Source organism: Nuphar pumila, chromosome 5, assembly GCF_984573655.1.
Source record: "Nuphar pumila chromosome 5, dmNupPumi1.hap1.1, whole genome shotgun sequence".
NCBI lineage: Eukaryota > Viridiplantae > Streptophyta > Magnoliopsida > Nymphaeales > Nymphaeaceae > Nuphar > Nuphar pumila.
Genome location: NC_143253.1, coordinates 86,949,038 through 86,966,421, shown reverse-complemented (window position 1 = coordinate 86,966,421; position 17,384 = coordinate 86,949,038).

Below are 17,384 nucleotides of genomic sequence, written 5' to 3'. Positions count from 1 at the left end.
CTTGAAAATACTGTAATCGAGACGACCCCCAATCTTAAAGAAATGTGGTCCTTGCCATTGGACCATCGCTGCTGTGTGATTTGTCTCTGACGTTGCTCCTAACTTTAGCATTTCAAGGCTTTCACTGAGAACAATTTCTTCACTTTCCCTAATGCTAGGGATATCAGCAGTATAAGTTAGCCTAGGGATCATAGGCTGAGGTAGCCTCTCTTCAGGATCTTCCCCCAAAACAGTAGTTATCATGCCACCTTTAGACCACTTGATGCACTGATGTAGAGTGGATGGCACGGCGTTAGCATTATGAATCCATGTTCTTCCCAGTAGAAGATTATACGTTGGTGGCACGTTGACGACATGGAAAAGCATTGTATGAACAGAGTAGTTGATAAATATTTCCAAGAAGATCTTTCCCTTTGATGTCTGTCTATGATTATCAAACCCATAAATGGTGATCGGATCCGGTGTATACTCTTCTTCTTTTATACCCAGAGCCTTGGCAGTCATTTCAGGACAAATGTTGAGGCTACTGCCTCCATCTACAAGCACGTGGGGTACAGTCATTCCCCGGGTTCGCACCATAATGTACAAGGCATTGTTATGAAATATGTGAGGTTTTGGCAGATCCTCATCTGAGAAGGTTATGGGAGCATTGGTCATGGCCTGATTAACGATCTGAGCCATGTCTTCAGGTGTGGTGTCTGGCTTGACTTTGATCTTTCGCAGTAAATCGTCCAGAACTTGCTGATGCTTAGGAGAGGCACATGCCGGCTCAAGGATAGGGATATTAGAGAGGGCAGTGATTGGTCTTTGCACCGTGTCGACCTTTTCTTCTGGTTTTTTCCCTTTTTCCGAAGTAGATTTGACAAAGTTCTTGGGTAACCATGGCATTCTTTTGGCTACCTCTGGAGATATTCTAGCGGGTTCTCTCGAAACTTTCAGCTTACTGAATGCCGAAACGAGGTCCATCTTTTGAGAACTGGACTGGGCCTTATGCAATACTAATACCTGATGCTGCACCTTGATATCACTGCTAGGGCATGGTCGGATATGATCTTGTGGCCGAAAGGGATGATCAGATATCATTGTTGTTGAGTGCTACAAGAAAGGCTGTTTTAGAATCTCCATTTTCTCATCTTCAGCCCCTTCTACTAACAGATTTTTGTCAATATAATCTTGTATGATGTTTTTGAGAATGAAACAGTTCTCGGTATCATGTCCCACAGTTCGGTGGAACTTGCAGAATCTGTCCTTCATTTTTCCCATAACCACTGGCGGGTCAGCTACCCTTGGAAGCTTAATCAGATCACTGTCGAGCATATATTCTAATACTGTCTCGAGGGACTGGTCTAGAGGAGTAAACTTGCGGTTATAACTCCATCCTTCCCGCTTTTGCTTTTCTTGTGGTCTTGATCTTTGTTCGAGGGTTTGCTGTGGCTGCTTATCATATTGAATAATTGACTTGCCTTTCTGATCACTTTTGTTGGGATTTGACCCTCCTGAAGCATAACTATGATTTTTTCCATTTCCTTTGTTCTGATTCTTGCTGTTACTGGTAGAGTAGGTAAAATGGGCTTTCTTCTTTGATTCTTGTTGACTGTTATTCTTTGTAAACATAAAACCTTCATAAGACCCGTTCTCCATACTCAACTCGAGCCATTCGGCTCGTTCTGTTAGTTCTATGAAGCTCTTCGATGGAGATGTAGAAATTAGTCCCCTCAGGGGTTGCGAGAAGTTGCTCAGGATCAAAGATAGTGCGTGTCTTTCTGCTATTGGCTCACACATCTTATTGCAAGCGGATCTCCATCTATGAATAAAATCCCTGGCCTTCTCGTTTTCCTTCTGCCTCAGACTGCAGAGATGACTGAGAGTCGGGAGTGCTTCAGCGTTGAATAGAAAGCGCTCAATAAATAAATTGACCACTTTGTCGAATTCTTTCAGTTCTATCGGATTAATGTGCTCTAAGTACCACTTTGCTGCGACACCTTCCAAACTGCGAGGGAAGCAGAGAAATAAGGCACGATTGTTCCTCTTGAACCTGGAACATTCTGCGAAGAATAAGGCGAGATGTGCTTTTGGGTCACCCGAACCATCAAACTTGATAAATTTCTTGGGGAGATTATCAAGATCATCATCCCCATCCAGTCCATCATAGAAGTCTTCACTTGTAAAGACTCTTTTTCCCTTGTCACGAGTTTGAAGATCCTTAACTATTTTCATCACATCTTTGAGTTGTGACTGCGTAGGGTCGTCAACAGACTGATTCTTGGATTTGTAGGCCGACCCCTGCCCCTGAGTCGACCTTTTGAATTCTTGCTTGTTTTCATACTCTTTGTCAGTATCATCTGCTGATTTTGACTCATCAGACATTTCCTCATGACGATTCTGCTTTTTACTGATCTTCACATTCTTGACGGCATGACCCTTATCTTTCTGCTTAGTCTGAATTTGCTCAGTACTGGCCTCAGCTTGTTCTGCCAGCATCTTGGTCATCATCTTTTTGAACATGACATACATTTGGGGATCGTTGCCATCATCCGCCTGCTGACCCTGACTCTGGACTGATCGAGGTGAGTCCATCTCTTCTTTTGAAGCTACTGAGTACGCGACGCCTTCAACTGATGCGGCTTTCTTTCTGGATCTTGTATCAACCATCGGGTATCGCAAATGTTTTCTTGGATATTACTGATGCTCTCTGCAGGGCAGAACTGATGGTTAGGCTTTTGAAGGAAATTTGGTTTGGAGGAAAATATTTGTTGAGAATTTTGGTAGACAATTGAAATAATATCCCATTACTAGGGATTGAGTCGTCGCTGGGATTACGACAATTGCGTTGCTATTCTTTGCAAGATAAACAACTGAAAATATGCCTTGTTACCTAGGCGAGGTCGTCAAACCAATGTAAAATAAAGGAATTTTTATTGAGAGGAAAAACATGATTTTATCAATAATACACTTGACAGAGGGGAGGGGGACAGACAATTTTCCACCACTCCAGATAATCAGAAGATACACGAGGACCAGGAAAAATAGTAAGACTGACAAAGGAATCTCAGCCATGTCTGGCAGAATGGTATGCTCCGGACCACTGATCTGATGCGAGATCGAATTCTGGCAGAACCCCGGCTAGTGGACGAATCTCTACGCGCTTCTGCCTCTGAATGAACTGCCTGACACACCGCTCTGGATGATAGTATGCGCAGAAGAATGGGCCAAGTAGCCTGAATCGCTTGCCGTATGCATAAGTATATCTGGGAGGTGATTTCTGGCGATCAAAGTAGTCTCATACGACCTCTTCCTCCTGTAGGTTGTCGATCAAGAACCGGTATCGTGCAACTGGAAGAAGCTTCTCTCCATTGTATCTGAATGAACTGGCTCGGACTGGCACATGCCGGAGGAACCAAGACTGCAAGGCATAGGTGCACCCTTCGACTAGAATCGATTCTCCGAGTGCGAAACGAGTCAACCCTCGGTATAGAAAGGCGAGTGCGGCCATGGCTATTGAGAGGCGGCTGGTCTGTCGACTTCCCCATCTCCTTAGAAGCTGAACTATTCTGATATCCATGTAATTTCGTCCGTCGGGAAAGAAAGCCAATCCCACCGTGCACAGAACCATCGCATGCTGAATTCTCTCTCGAGCTGTCCTAGACAACGAACTGACTTCCACAAATGTCCCATGTTGTCTGTAGATTTCGAGCAGATCCACATATTCATTTCCATCTTCTTCAATCAGAGGCCAAGACTTGCGTTCTGTCATGCGGGCTAAGGCATCCTTAGGGTCCAGACCCTTAACATTAATCAAAAACTGTTTCTCCAATGGATCTCCAGGCTGACCGGCTGGCTCGGGCAATCCCATGATCTCTGAAAATTCATCCATCAGCACTGTCATCTCGCCCCACGGGAACCAGAAGGTAGAAGTGCTCGGATTCCACCGCTCTGCTAGTGCATGGATCAAGTTGCCATTGACTGTCTGCTTTCCCACTGCGGACGCCAGTTCCAATCCACACTCGTCCAGATGGTCCGGAAACATACGAGAGAAGTTCTTGAACCATGAATAGTACCACCGGGGAAAGAAGGATCCGGTGCTGAGGACTCGATGTTCGGGAAGACGTTGTCGCACCTCGTAGGAGATGTGACCCTCAAAGAAGACTGAATCAAGCTGATTGGATGCCATCAGACTGGAAAACATGGAAGATTGGAATAAGACTTGGGAAAATACAGGAAATTTGAGGAAAATGCAGGCAGGATAAAAATAAAGTAGGAATTTCGAGATCCAGAAGACAGGAAAGATGGGAAATCACCTGGAGTTTTGAAGGAAATTAAGGGAAATTTGGAAAATCGTCCAAGGTTTTAATATTTCATAAAATGGAGTATTTGAAAATTGTCCAAGGTTTAAAACATGGACAGTACATGGACATGGATTGGGAAAAAAATCGTCCAGTATTTTTTAGAAAATTGGGGAAAATATGGAAAATAAAAGGAAATGACTATAACATATTCAATCACATTCTGCACAAACAAGTATGCACATACAGCATTCCCTAAAAGCTGACTCTAGATGCACAAATTTTGAAATAGCTGTAGGACCTTAATCCTAACTCTAAGGCTCAGATCATCTGTATCCAATCCAGTTATGCCTATATACTCAAGCCAAGGCTCAATGTACGTGGCATAAAATCAATTTCTCCGGTTCTAGGTTCAAGTTTTCTAACATCCTTGAGCACCTGCCGATATACGTTGGACTATGGCCCTTGGTACGTGGTAGGGGGGTTTTCACCCAAATAGGTGGCCCAATTGTGAGGCTCTGTCCCGAACTATGGTTCTGGAAGAGAGCCCAGCAACGTGAAGACCGGGACAATATAGGTAGGGTGATTTTTGAAATATGAGCACATGCAATCAAACAGAAGGCTCTAAGTCCTAAAGAGATAGAATTTTGAAATATTTGAAGAAGCAAACATTGTTTTCATACAATTCCTAATTTGAGGAGTGTTGTATTAGACCTAAGTCTATGTGGGCATGAATAATTCTCCTAAATATGGTCCTACCAAACCATACCTAGTCTATATGCATTCCATGTCAGCTGGGTTCAAGTCTAGGCTCCTAGGTTCACATGATATCATAAAGCAAAGCTGACACTCCATGGAAATCGATTTTCACAATCTGAACTAAGTAGAGCATTAGATTGATCAGGCGAAGACAGGTCCCATCACGGTCGCCAAACCTGTTATCATCGCAAAATTTTACTTTTGCAAATCAAACTGACCTTTGAAAAAGTTTTTGAAAATAACTCGCCTCCGTTTTAAAATGCGGGAAAATTCCGTAGAATGGGACTCGCCTGTCGGTACGAGATTCAACCATTCCTGCCACCTTTAACAGGGGTAATTGAACCAAGGATCAATCTTATGCTCTACTCTATTCAACTTGTCTAAATCATATTCTAATTTGTAAATGCACATAGAATCAGGCATGTGCTATGAATTTTTAGAAAAATGCACATTTGAAAACATGATGTTTGCTTTGAATGATTGAAATATTAAGAAAATATAAATCTTGGAAATGATATCACATGGAAAATCGTGAATTAGGACTTGGAATATACTTCTGAGAGAAATAAAAATCAATTTTGAGAAATCCTTGACATTTGGTGAAATCGACTCTGAGAGACTTGATTTCTCTGAATTCAAACTTTGAAATTGAATGCATAACTTGGAAAATTGAGTTTATGAACTTGAAAAACACTTGAAATATTCTTTGAAATTCAATGCTTTTGGGAAAATCGATTTTGCTATAAGACTTAGGGGATTTTGAAAAAATGAACTTCTTTGAATTGAGATTGGAATTGGCAAATGTATGAAATGAATGGATTTGAGGAATTGAGAAATACTTTTTGTATTTTTGAGAAATGCAGTGCATTTTGAAGTTAGCCTAAGAGTGTAGGCTGAATGTGGCTAATGTGAAGATCATAAATCTAAGTATCATTCGTATTCTGACTATGGCCATAAATACAAATTCCACCAAGTTTATAAACTTCATAAAAGCTAGTGCATGTGCCATTCGTGTAGACCATGGTGAATTTGTAAAAATATGCATGAATCATCATCCATCACACATTAAAATTATAAAAAAAATAAACTATATGCAATGCAACCTAAGCTAAGCAGGAAATGTAAATTCTTATTCCAAAGTTTAATTACAAATTACATCACTATTGAAATTTAAATATATGAAAAATAAAGTCTTCAATGTACCTGCAAAACTAGAAAACTTGGTTAATGAAAATATGTTGGCTTTTCTAGATTTATCCAACAATATCAGGAAATTATTGGATTTTGCTAGATATAAGCCTTTTTGCCATGATTCCCTTAAATCAAAATGATAAAATATGAAGAAATAATAAAGGTAAAATATGAAATTTCGAAATTGGGGTCAAAATGACCAAAATACCCCTAATAACAAGACTATGGCCTTGAAATCAGGGTTTTTAGAAAGATATTTTGATAAAATGCAAGTTTTGAAATTTGAATGGAATAAACTCAAACCAAATATTCTATGACATGATTAAAAATATGAAATTAGGGTTAGGGATTTCGAAATTTAGGTCAAATGACCAAATTGCCCCCGATAGCAAGACTATGGCCTTGAAATCAGGGTTTTTAGAAATAGATTTTTGGTAAAACTTAGGTTTTGTGCACTAAATGAAATCAAATGAGCACAAAATTAAATCTAAAGCATCCTAATATGATTATGAACATAATAAAACCCTAAAAATATATGCTTATACACGAAAATTCAAGAATATCACAAAAACTGTGATTTTAGCAGTGTTTTTGGATCTTTCAGGAACCCGGTTTTGCAATTTGCTTAATTCAGCCATCAAATGGATTCCAAAATCCATAAAAATTGGTACCTGCACTTGTTATAACTCTAATGTCTAATTGGAATTATAAAAATAATTTTTTGACATTAAATTAATCCGAAAATTGCATTAAACCTTAAAAATATGCTATTTTTGACCTAATTCACCAACCAGTTTCAATCCAAGATCTGAATCAGGGGTCAAATCTCCATGGAAATTTATGAAATTTTACAGAGACTAACTAGAAATAAAAACAGAGATGTCCCAATTTACAGATTGGAAAAATCATCTCCGGTTAGGGAGAAACCCTTCCGGCAATCTGAGCTAAAATATATCACTCTTAACAGGGATTAAAACAGCTATTCCAGATTGAAAATACAGACATAAATAGAAAAACTAAACAAAAATCTCTGAAATTTTAATGGTGAACAGTAGGCATAAAAATAACAATACTCACTTTTTACAGATCTAAAATCGGATCTGTGGTTTGGGATTTATGACTAACACAAGTCTGATTAGGGTTTTGGTAAACCCTAACGAGCTTTAAATTTAAAAACAGATTCTCTAAAAGGGGGAAAATACTAAAGAGTGTTAAAAAAATCCGAAAATTTCACAGAAGACAGATCTACTCAATGTGAATCCATAGCACTTTAAAGATCTAAAATCGGATATAAGATGAGAGAAATATCATCACAGCAAGTTACCTTCTTGATTTTAACCACGATTTTAAAGCTTTAAAAACTCGATTTGATGTCTGATTTTTTTTTACAAGGTTCCCGAGATCCAAAACCTCTGATTTTTCTACAGTAACTCAATAACTCATGCATGCACCACATATAAAAAAATCAGAAATAAACAATTAGTGCTTCAATCCGAAATAACATCATCTTTACTGTTCTAAACCTAGAACACACAGAAATTTAAGAAACTTGAAAAATCATGCATTAACTAATGTAAATAAATAAAATAAACCATAAAACAGTAAATAAAACTTATTTCTATGCTATAGAACGTAAAACAAACATGAATAAACCATGAAAATAAATTAAAAATAGGGAATCAATGGCTGGAATTTGATATCACCTTTAAAACATAGATTTAACCCATTAAAAAGGGTAAATCATATATTTTATTGGTTAATAATGCAAAGAATCATGTTAAAATCAATTCTAATGGATTAAAATCTCTGTAAATCATCCAAAACAGGGTTAGATCACCTTCTTTGATTGTTCTTGCTGGTTCTTGATAGTTCTTGAGGTGAAACCATGGTTGATCTTCCATAAGGAGGGGTGTCCAAGCCTAAATCTAGGTTTAAAGCATTAAAAAGCATTAAATAAAATAAGAAAAGTGAAGAAGTTCATACCTTGGAGTTGCAGCAATGGAGGAAGGGCTGGAGAGGAGAGAGAAGCTCCAAGAATCCAATAATAGAGAGATGGGAAAATCGACCCCCCTTATGCCTCTATTTATAATAAAAAAATTAGGTTTAAAAATTGACAATTTTGAAAATTTTGGACTCTAAAGGGGGGGTGCGATTTTGGGGTGGAGTTACCTAACTACCCCTAGTCTAAATTATCCTAAATAGTTCCTAATTAACCCCTAGCTAATCCTAAAAATCCCCCAAATGTGGTGCCACTTGGCATTCTCTCACATTGGGTTTTTAAAACATTTTTAAAAACCTTTAAAAACACTAGTTTTAAAAACTAACTTTCAAAAATGAGTTTTTCAAAATGGTTTTGACTCTTCTAAACCTCTAACACTAACCAAGACATCAACTAACCCTAGTCTAGCCCTGACTTACTCGAATATGGCGCCACCCCGAGTGGGCCCTACTTGAGTTTTTCAAAAAGCGATTTTAAAACTTGAAATTGAAGGAGTTTTCAAAAGATTTTCAAAAGTAAACTTAAAATTAGGATTTTTGAAATGGCATAAGGTCCTAACTGAGTTAGAATTCCTCTGGATATGGTGCCAACTGAGTGGGCCCACATCGAATTTTGAACATTTTTGAAATAAACACTGAAAATGGCTTTGAAAAGGGGTTAAAATCAGTATTTGAAATTCAAGATGTTTGAAAATAGGGTCTCAAGCGAACTGGAACTCTGGGTTAGAGTCCTGAACTCTTAGGACTCTGAGATTTTAGATTTTAAAAGCCAAATTAAAGAATTTTCAAAAGATTTTATCAAGAAATGATGAAATAAGTCAGAAAACACAGTCAGGGTTAGACTCCTAACTCGACTGAACTCTAAAATAGAGTCCTGAACTAACTGGACTCTGTAAAATGACCTAAATTTTGAAAGTAATCGAAAAAGATTGAGAATGGAAGTAAAACAGACTTAAAAACCAGACTTCTGACCGGATTAGGACTCTAAGACAGAGTCCTGATCGAACTGAAACTTTCAAAAATTTGAGAAATTTGATGAATAAAGGCATCCAGAAGCGACACCATCTAAATGGGTCTCATATGTGAATTGAAATCGATTAAAGTTTGAATTTGAAAGGAATCCAGATTGTTTTCTGAGAAAATATTTCGAAATACAAAGTCCTGGGGTTGGAAAATGACAGAGTATTGAATAAAAACCCAGGTTTTGAAATTGATTTTGAAATAAAACTTTAAAATTCAAATCTGGATTGAATGTTTTGAAATAGGAGTGCTGGATCTCGAAAATGAGATGCAATGTCATACAATGCTATGCAGAATGCGTGCAATGACATGCAATGATCTGTGATGACATGCAATGCTATGCAGCATACATGCAATGATCTGTGATGACTTATGAAATGGACAAACACTGGATGAAGGTAAAAATTTGGTGTGTTTACAGGGTACAAAACCACCTTGCCTTCTCTGCATAGAACTTGAGCATGATACTCAAACAACCAATCCATGCCTAGAATGACATCAAACTCCGTCATGTCTAGCAGGATCAAATCAGCTGGCAGGTCCTGACTTGCCACTGACACATCCACGCTCGGAATGTACAAAGTACATAAAGACTGATCACCAGTCGGCGTACGAACTTCCAAGGGATAATTCAACAATACAGCAGACATAGGCAAGGAACTAGCAAATCTCGAAGCTATGAAAGAATGCGAAGCACCACAGTCAAACAAGGTAAAAGTTGCATGACCAGCGACTGGAATAGTACCTTGGACCAACTCTCCCTTGGTCACTTGCTCGATAGTGGCTGCGTAGGCACGCCCTGCCACCGTCTTCTGATTACCCGTCTTCTGCTGGGAAGATTGCTGCGACGGGTACATCTGCTGCTGCGGCTGCTGCTGCTGCTGCTGAGGAAGTCGCTAGGGCGCTGGCTGCGATGTTCCTGGCGTGTTCCTCCTCAGATCGTCAGACTGCTTCTTCCGACAATCCTTAATGTAGTGGCCCATCTTGCCACAGTAGATGCATCCTCCAAGGTCCCGTGGACACGGTCGGCCAGGATGATCCATCCGACACTTTGGGCAACCCGATGTTGCCACTATCTGTCTCTGCTGTTGCTGCTGCTGAGGCTGGCGATTCTGTCGCTGCCGGTTCGTTGTGATTCCTCTTTGCTGGCGGGGCGGACTTCTTTCCACCCGAATTCTTCTGGAATGAATGTTTCTTAGGCCAACTCTTTTGGCCTTGCTGCTGCTGATTACCCTTGGACTGTGGAGTCTTCTGGGAGTCGGTCCACTCCTGCTCCAGAAGTGTAGCCATCTCCAGGGCTTCCTCAAGAGTCGAGGGAGCACGTGTGAACACTCTCAGGCACAAGGCTAACTTCAAACCACGAGCGAACTTCATCGCTCGTTCCTTCTCAGTCACGTACACATGTGGACAGAAGCGCTCCAGGCTTCTGAACTTCGTGATGTAGTCTGCCAAGGTAGAGTTCCCCTGCTGAAGGTCGAGGAACTCCTGCATCTTACGGCTGCGCTCGTGGGTCGGAAAATAGGCCGCGTAGAAGACCTCCACGAACTGCTCCCATGTAACTGGTCCACCTCCAAACTTGACATCCCAGGTGGTCGCCCACCACCGTTCGGCATCCTTCCGGAGCCGATACGTGCCAAAGTCTACCTTTCTGTCGTCACTGACCTGCAGCACACGAAAGATCTGCTTGATCTCTCGTATCCAATCCTCGGCTGCCTCGGGTGTAGACTTTCCATCAAAGGAGGGAGGGTTCATAGCCATGAACTGCTTATAGGGCACGACTGTCGCTGGAACTGGAGAGGGAGTAGGAACCGGAGTCTCTCGCTCCTGAGAGGTCCGCATGTTCTCTCCCATAGCACGCATGGCCTCAGCCTGCCTGCCCACAACCTCAGCTAGGTTGCTCACAGTGTCCATGATACGATCGCAACGCTCGCCCCAAGCCATCTTGTGCAAAAAGAAGACACGTGTAAGCGATAAGACAAGTCAAAGCATAACTTCATTACTTAAATAGCATATGTATACATATCATCAGTACAAGCCAAAATTACCCTTTCTATAACAGGGTTACAATACATAAATCTCCGCCACAATGCAAAAAACAAAGCAAGTCTACAAAATGAACAGTGACTCAGTGTTCCAACCACACATGTTCACATCTGAACGAACACAATCACCGCTGCCTACGAGTGTAGTAGTTGCGGTAGGTGTTCCGATTTTCGTATCGCCTCTGCATCGGACGAGGAGGAGAAGCAGGTGTATACTCAGGAGGACTCACTGCCTGAGACCCCGGAGGCGAAGCTGGCGTGTACTCGGGAGAAACAGAGCGTGAGTAGGACGCTGGCGTGTACTCGGGAAAAACAGAGCGTGAGTAGGACGCTGGCATGTACTCGGGAGAACCTGGTGCAACTATTGCACCTCCCACTGGGTCAACTGCTGACTGTGCCCGACCGCCCTCAGGAGCCTCATTCTCCTCGGTCTCAGCGTTACCCATAATGAGTTCGTCGCCCAACTTACGCTGACATTCGATCTCAATATGCCCCCTAAAGCCACAGTAGGGGCATATGCTCAAGGCACGAGGACAAATCTGTCCTGCGTGATACTCATCACATCTCCCACAAGGAGGTACCAGATGTGAAAGTATTCGGGCACTCCGCACAATTTGCTGAACCGCTTGATCGAGGGCCTCTGTGCCTCGAATCAAGTCGATAAGAGCTCCGAGCATTCGCTCATTTCTCGAGTCAGCAGGCATCTAACAGGTTATGCAACAAGTTAAGCATGCAAAGCTAAGTACAGCAGAAATCATTAAGAAACAAATGAAAATAATAATTCAGAACATACTTACAGTGCGATGAACGTTGCACACAGAAGTCTTGGACCACACTTATAAACTGCAGCTCTGATACCAATCTCTGTGACGCCCCAAACCCCGACCTTGTAAAAACCTTTGGTTCTGCTTATAGGGCACGACTGTCGCTGGAACTGGAGAGGGAGTAGGAACCGGAGTCTCTCACTCCTGAGAGGTCCGCATGTTCTCTCCCATAGCACGCATGGCCTCAGCCTGCCTGCCCACAACCTCAGCTAGGTTGCTCACAGTGTCCATGATACGATCGCAACGCTCGCCCCAAGCCATCTTGTGCAAAAAGAAGACACGTGTAAGCGATAAGACAAGTCAAAGCATAACTTCATTACTTAAATAGCATATGTATACATATCATCAGTACAAGCCAAAATTACCCTTTCTATAACAGGGTTACAATACATAAATCTCCGCCACAATGCAAAAAACAAAGCAAGTCTACAAAATGAACACTGACTCAGTGTTCCGACCACACATGTTCACATCTGAACGAACACAATCACCGCTGCCTACGAGTGTAGTAGTTGCGGTAGGTGTTCCGATTTTTGTATCGCCTCTGCATCGGACGAGGAGGAGAAGCAGGTGTATACTCAGGAGGACTCACTGCCTGAGACCCCGGAGGCGAAGCTGGCGTGTACTCGGGAGAAACAGAGCGTGAGTAGGACGCTGGCGTGTACTCGGGAAAAACAGAGCGTGAGTAGGACGCTGGCATGTACTCGGGAGAACCTGGTGCAACTATTGCACCTCCCACTGGGTCAACTGCTGACTGTGCCCGACCGCCCTCAGGAGCCTCATTCTCCTCGGTCTCAGCGTTACCCATAATGAGTTCGTCGCCCAACTTACGCTGACATTCGATCTCAATATGCCCCCTAAAGCCACAATAGGGGCATATGCTCAAGGCACGAGGACAAATCTGTCCTGCGTGATACTCATCACATCTCCCACAAGGAGGTGCCGGATGTGCAAGTATCCGGGCACTCCGCACAATTTGCTGAACCGCTTGATCGAGGGCCTTTGTGCCTCGAATCAAGTGGATAAGAGCTCCGAGCATTCGCTCATTTCTTGAGTCAGCAGACATCTAACAGGTTATGCAACAAGTTAAGCATGCAAAGCTAAGTACAGCAGAAATCATTAAGAAACAAATAAAAATAATGATTCAGAACATACTTACAGTGCGAACGTTGCACACAGAAGTCTTGGACCACACTTATAAACTGCAGCTCTGATACCAATCTCTGTGACGCCCCAAACCCCGACCTTGTAAAAACCTTTGGTTTTTGAGCAAAAATTTTTTTTTGAAAGGATACACAGAGTGAAAAACAACTAGCGGAAGTAAAAGAGGAAAACAGGGGTAAAGCAAAGAGGCCGCAAGTCTGAGCGAGCCACAGTGAGAAACCAAACCACAAAACAAGTAAAGTGCTTTTCATTTCCACAATATTTACAATGATACAAAAGGGAGACTGGGTACAAAAAGGAATAGCCTCACAAAAAGGAGAGGAACAACCCCTCGAACCCCAAAACCAGAAGAAGCCAGAATCTGCTGCAAAGTGTGGGTCTCAAGGCTCCTGCTGTGCGCCGTCGCATCGCGCTGCGTCTACTCATCACCTGCATCCCCATAAAACGGGGTCAATACTCTTGCGAGCTGGTGAGACAAACCATCCCTGCATATCATTTTTTTTTTCAGGAAAAGCAGAAAGTAAGCAGCATGCTACAAGTGCGCTAAGTACCAGACTATAACTAACATGATGGAACTGTAAGAAACATTTACATAAAAGTATAAGTGCGTGACAAGTAAGTGCACGTGCCACAAGACTATAAAACTACCGATAAGTAACAGTGCAACAACTGGAGTAACGAAACAGGACTAAACAACAGAGTGTAGCAACTGAAACAAAAGTCTATACTGCTCTAGAGTAACAACTACAGTAAGTCAGTCTGTTTGGTTAGTCCTTATGTTCATCTTTTTACCTCCTCCGGGTACGCGAAGGAAAACCCTCGAGTTCTGTGAGACATACACCCGGCGTCTGTTATTCAATTTCTAATATGGTAACCGGGGATGCTACAGAACGAGAAAACCACCTGCGGGCGACACGCAGCCAGGAGAGACCTTTCGCAGGGGTAAAGGATTGCAATCCGTACTACTGCAGTAGTAAAGGTCCCTGCAAAGGGTACCTTGACCTCCCTAACTTCGAGTGACTGGAGGTCAGAGGGCACATCGGCTCCTCTAAAGAACAAGTCGTAGTAACGATATGTCACTCGGGGTTGTACCATTCACCCTCTCCCTGGGTGACCAAATTGTGAATGGGGCGCGGCAGGTTTATCTTATTTAGGCTCATACTTCAGGTCATACCTCCTCTCGAGGTAGTCGTGCCTCGTGGTCCCCTCGGGGTACGCAAACGAGGACTTGGCCTGCCCATTCACGTGCTCAGCCTCACACGGCTACCACGAGCACACCGCCTCTGAGGGCGATAAATATACCATTTTATTTTATGCCTAGGGTGACACGAACATGTGAGCACATTCTCACTAACCCGGGCCATTGCTCGTAGACTCCAACCGAGTCTCAAAACCTCAACAGGGCAAAAGTGTCAACCCCTATGATAATTCGAGTACCTTTTCAAGTGTATGCCATGTAAAGCGCACCTCTGGTGCAGTGTATATCTATCGATATACGAGAGAGGTCCAAACCCGAAGATTCTCGACAAGTGAGCTGGTGATGTGAGTGTCCAAACGTGCCAACTTGCTCTCACGAGACGGAACAACCCGCATTGGTGCAAGTTCGTCAAACCACACGCGTACCATTTTAACACGACAACTCTCGTGTAGCGAGGCCATCCGCCAAGGTCCTCGCAAGTCCCACACTCACAAGTGTCAGGGGAAGAGAAATCAATATTATCCCATACTAATGGGAATAACATTGGCATAACCAAAAGTGGGGTCCGCACGCCTGGGGCACGAAAGCGACCACAACCTTAAAGGTCCGTAGAATCGGACAACCTTATGCGAGCGTGAGTCGCAACACCGCTTGCAACCCATCTGCACTAACTCCCTTACGGGGCCGCGGGGTATGAGCAATAGAAGCCTCCAACCGAGACATATGTCGCTAGCAAGGGACACACTCCGCCTAAGGCTCGATATTTCCTAACGGCATGGAAAGGCAACCGCCACCACAGATGAATTCCACGGAACTCCAAGGGGATTGCACCAACCTTGTGGCTACCCATAAGGGGTTCAAACCCCGGGTCCGAGCACTCCAAGGGGCTGCCCAATGATGTGACAAGGTTACCGGGTGCCTTAGCACCCGGTGCCACTGTGGCGCCAACCTTGGGAACCTAAAACCCGAAAGGGGAAGGGGGGGGGGCTGACCAAGTGCCTAGGCCACGGGGGCCCTATCACCCTTGATCCCCGCCTAGGAATTGGCCCAATGGGGCTGACAGCCATACTGGCCTCAGCCCGGACGCGCCAACCCGGGTGTGCCAGCACCCGGCTAAGCCTAAAGTGCCCACAAAGGGGCTAGGCTTAGCCAAGGGCCCTAAGGGCCAACCGAGACCTCAAACGAGGTCCAGCCTGCTCATGACCAGACTTAGCTGGGTCATGAAAGACCCCTGGTCTGAACCCAGCTGTGGGTTCGGACCAGGGTGTCGGGCCATAGCCCACACCCATAGGGGTGCGGCTAACCCAACCACCCGGTTGGGTGAGCCAAGCCAAAGGCTCTGGCCTGGACCCGATTGGTCCAGGCTCGGCCAACTAAAAGGGGGCAGGGCACTAACTGGGGGTGCCCCACAAGCACCCCTGGTCTGGCGCGGGGGTGGGTCCTGACCAAAGCACCCAGCGGGTGCTCGCCAGCACGCAGTGGGCACCAAGGAGGTGGCCAAGGTGGGGTGCCAAAGCAGGGTGGCGGTCTGGACCACTGAAGGTCCAGACCCAGCCTGACTACCCCAGCAACCGAAGTTGCTGGGGACAGGCCACGCCTGGTCTGACCCAGCCAAGGGTCCAGACCAGGCCCACAATGGGCCAACGCACCACTAAGTGGTGCGCCCAGCACCATGCCCCGGGTGCACTAAGCACCCGGCTCTAGGCTGCACCGCAGCCAACAGGCCAAGGGGAAGGGGGAGGCTGCCTGCTACAGACTCCCAGTCTGTAGCATCTGGCTCAGCCCAACCATGGGCCGAGCCAGATCGCACCCACCTGGCGCACCCACTCATTGGCTGCGCCAAAGAGGTGACCCGGGTGCCGTGCGCACCAGGCCACCCGCCTGCCAAGAGAGCCTTGGCCCGGGCAAAGCACAAAGAAAGGGCCCATGCAGGCCCCTGGTTCAAGCCAAGTGGTGGCTCGAGCCAGGGCCTGCAGCCCCGATATGGCAGGTCAGACCTTAACCCAAAAAAAAACTCCCCGGGTGGTGCGTGTGCACCCACCAAGGAAAGAAGGGGGGGGGGGGGGGGGGGAGTGTCTCACGCAGTGGGCTCACCCGTGGTGGGCTCGCCCCTGGGTGGGTCTGGGCCCAGGGTGGCCCAAACCACCCTGTCAAGCCATGGTGCAGCAATCCTATTAGGACTGTTGCATCCCCGAGCTGCAGCTGGCCCAACCAAGACAAAAAAGGAAGCCGGACTGACCAGCTTTGGGTCAGTCCGGGGCCCTTTGCAGGGCCTGCAACGGCCCAGCCCACATGTTGTGGGCTCAGCCAAGCCAACAAGGGGCCTGGGCTGGCCATGGAAAGGCTCAGCCCAGCGTCCCAACTGGTCATCAGCCCCAAAGGGGCGCTCAACATATAGCATAAAAAAAACGAACGTGATTTTTTTTTTTTTTTTTAAAAGCATAAAGAGAAATGCAAGGGGGGGGGGGAGAGTCTCACCTTAGTGCTGGGTTGGCCCAGCTGAAACCACAGCACGAGAGTGGAGGAGGAAGTAGAGAGGAAGAAGAGAGGAAGAAGAGAGAGGGTGTTGACCCTCTCTCTCTTCCCTTTTCTTGTTTAAAAAGGGGGAAGAGAGATGGACGGTGGGGAGGGAAGGAAGGGAGATGGGGGGTCTCCCTCTCCCACGCCCCACCCTCCTCTAAAGACCTAGGGGGTCTAAAGAGGCCCCCAACCACTCCCCTTAATTTGAGGGGAGTGGTTGGCCTTGTCCATTCAAGGTCAACCTCCCTAAGGGAAAATCGACAACCCCCCCTCCCCTTTTTTTTTTTGCTTTACATTTTTTTTTTTTGAAATTAGTAGGGGCTACCCCCTAAGGGGCGCCCAGCCTACTTCCACAAAACGTGGGCTGAGCCCACCCACCTTTTAA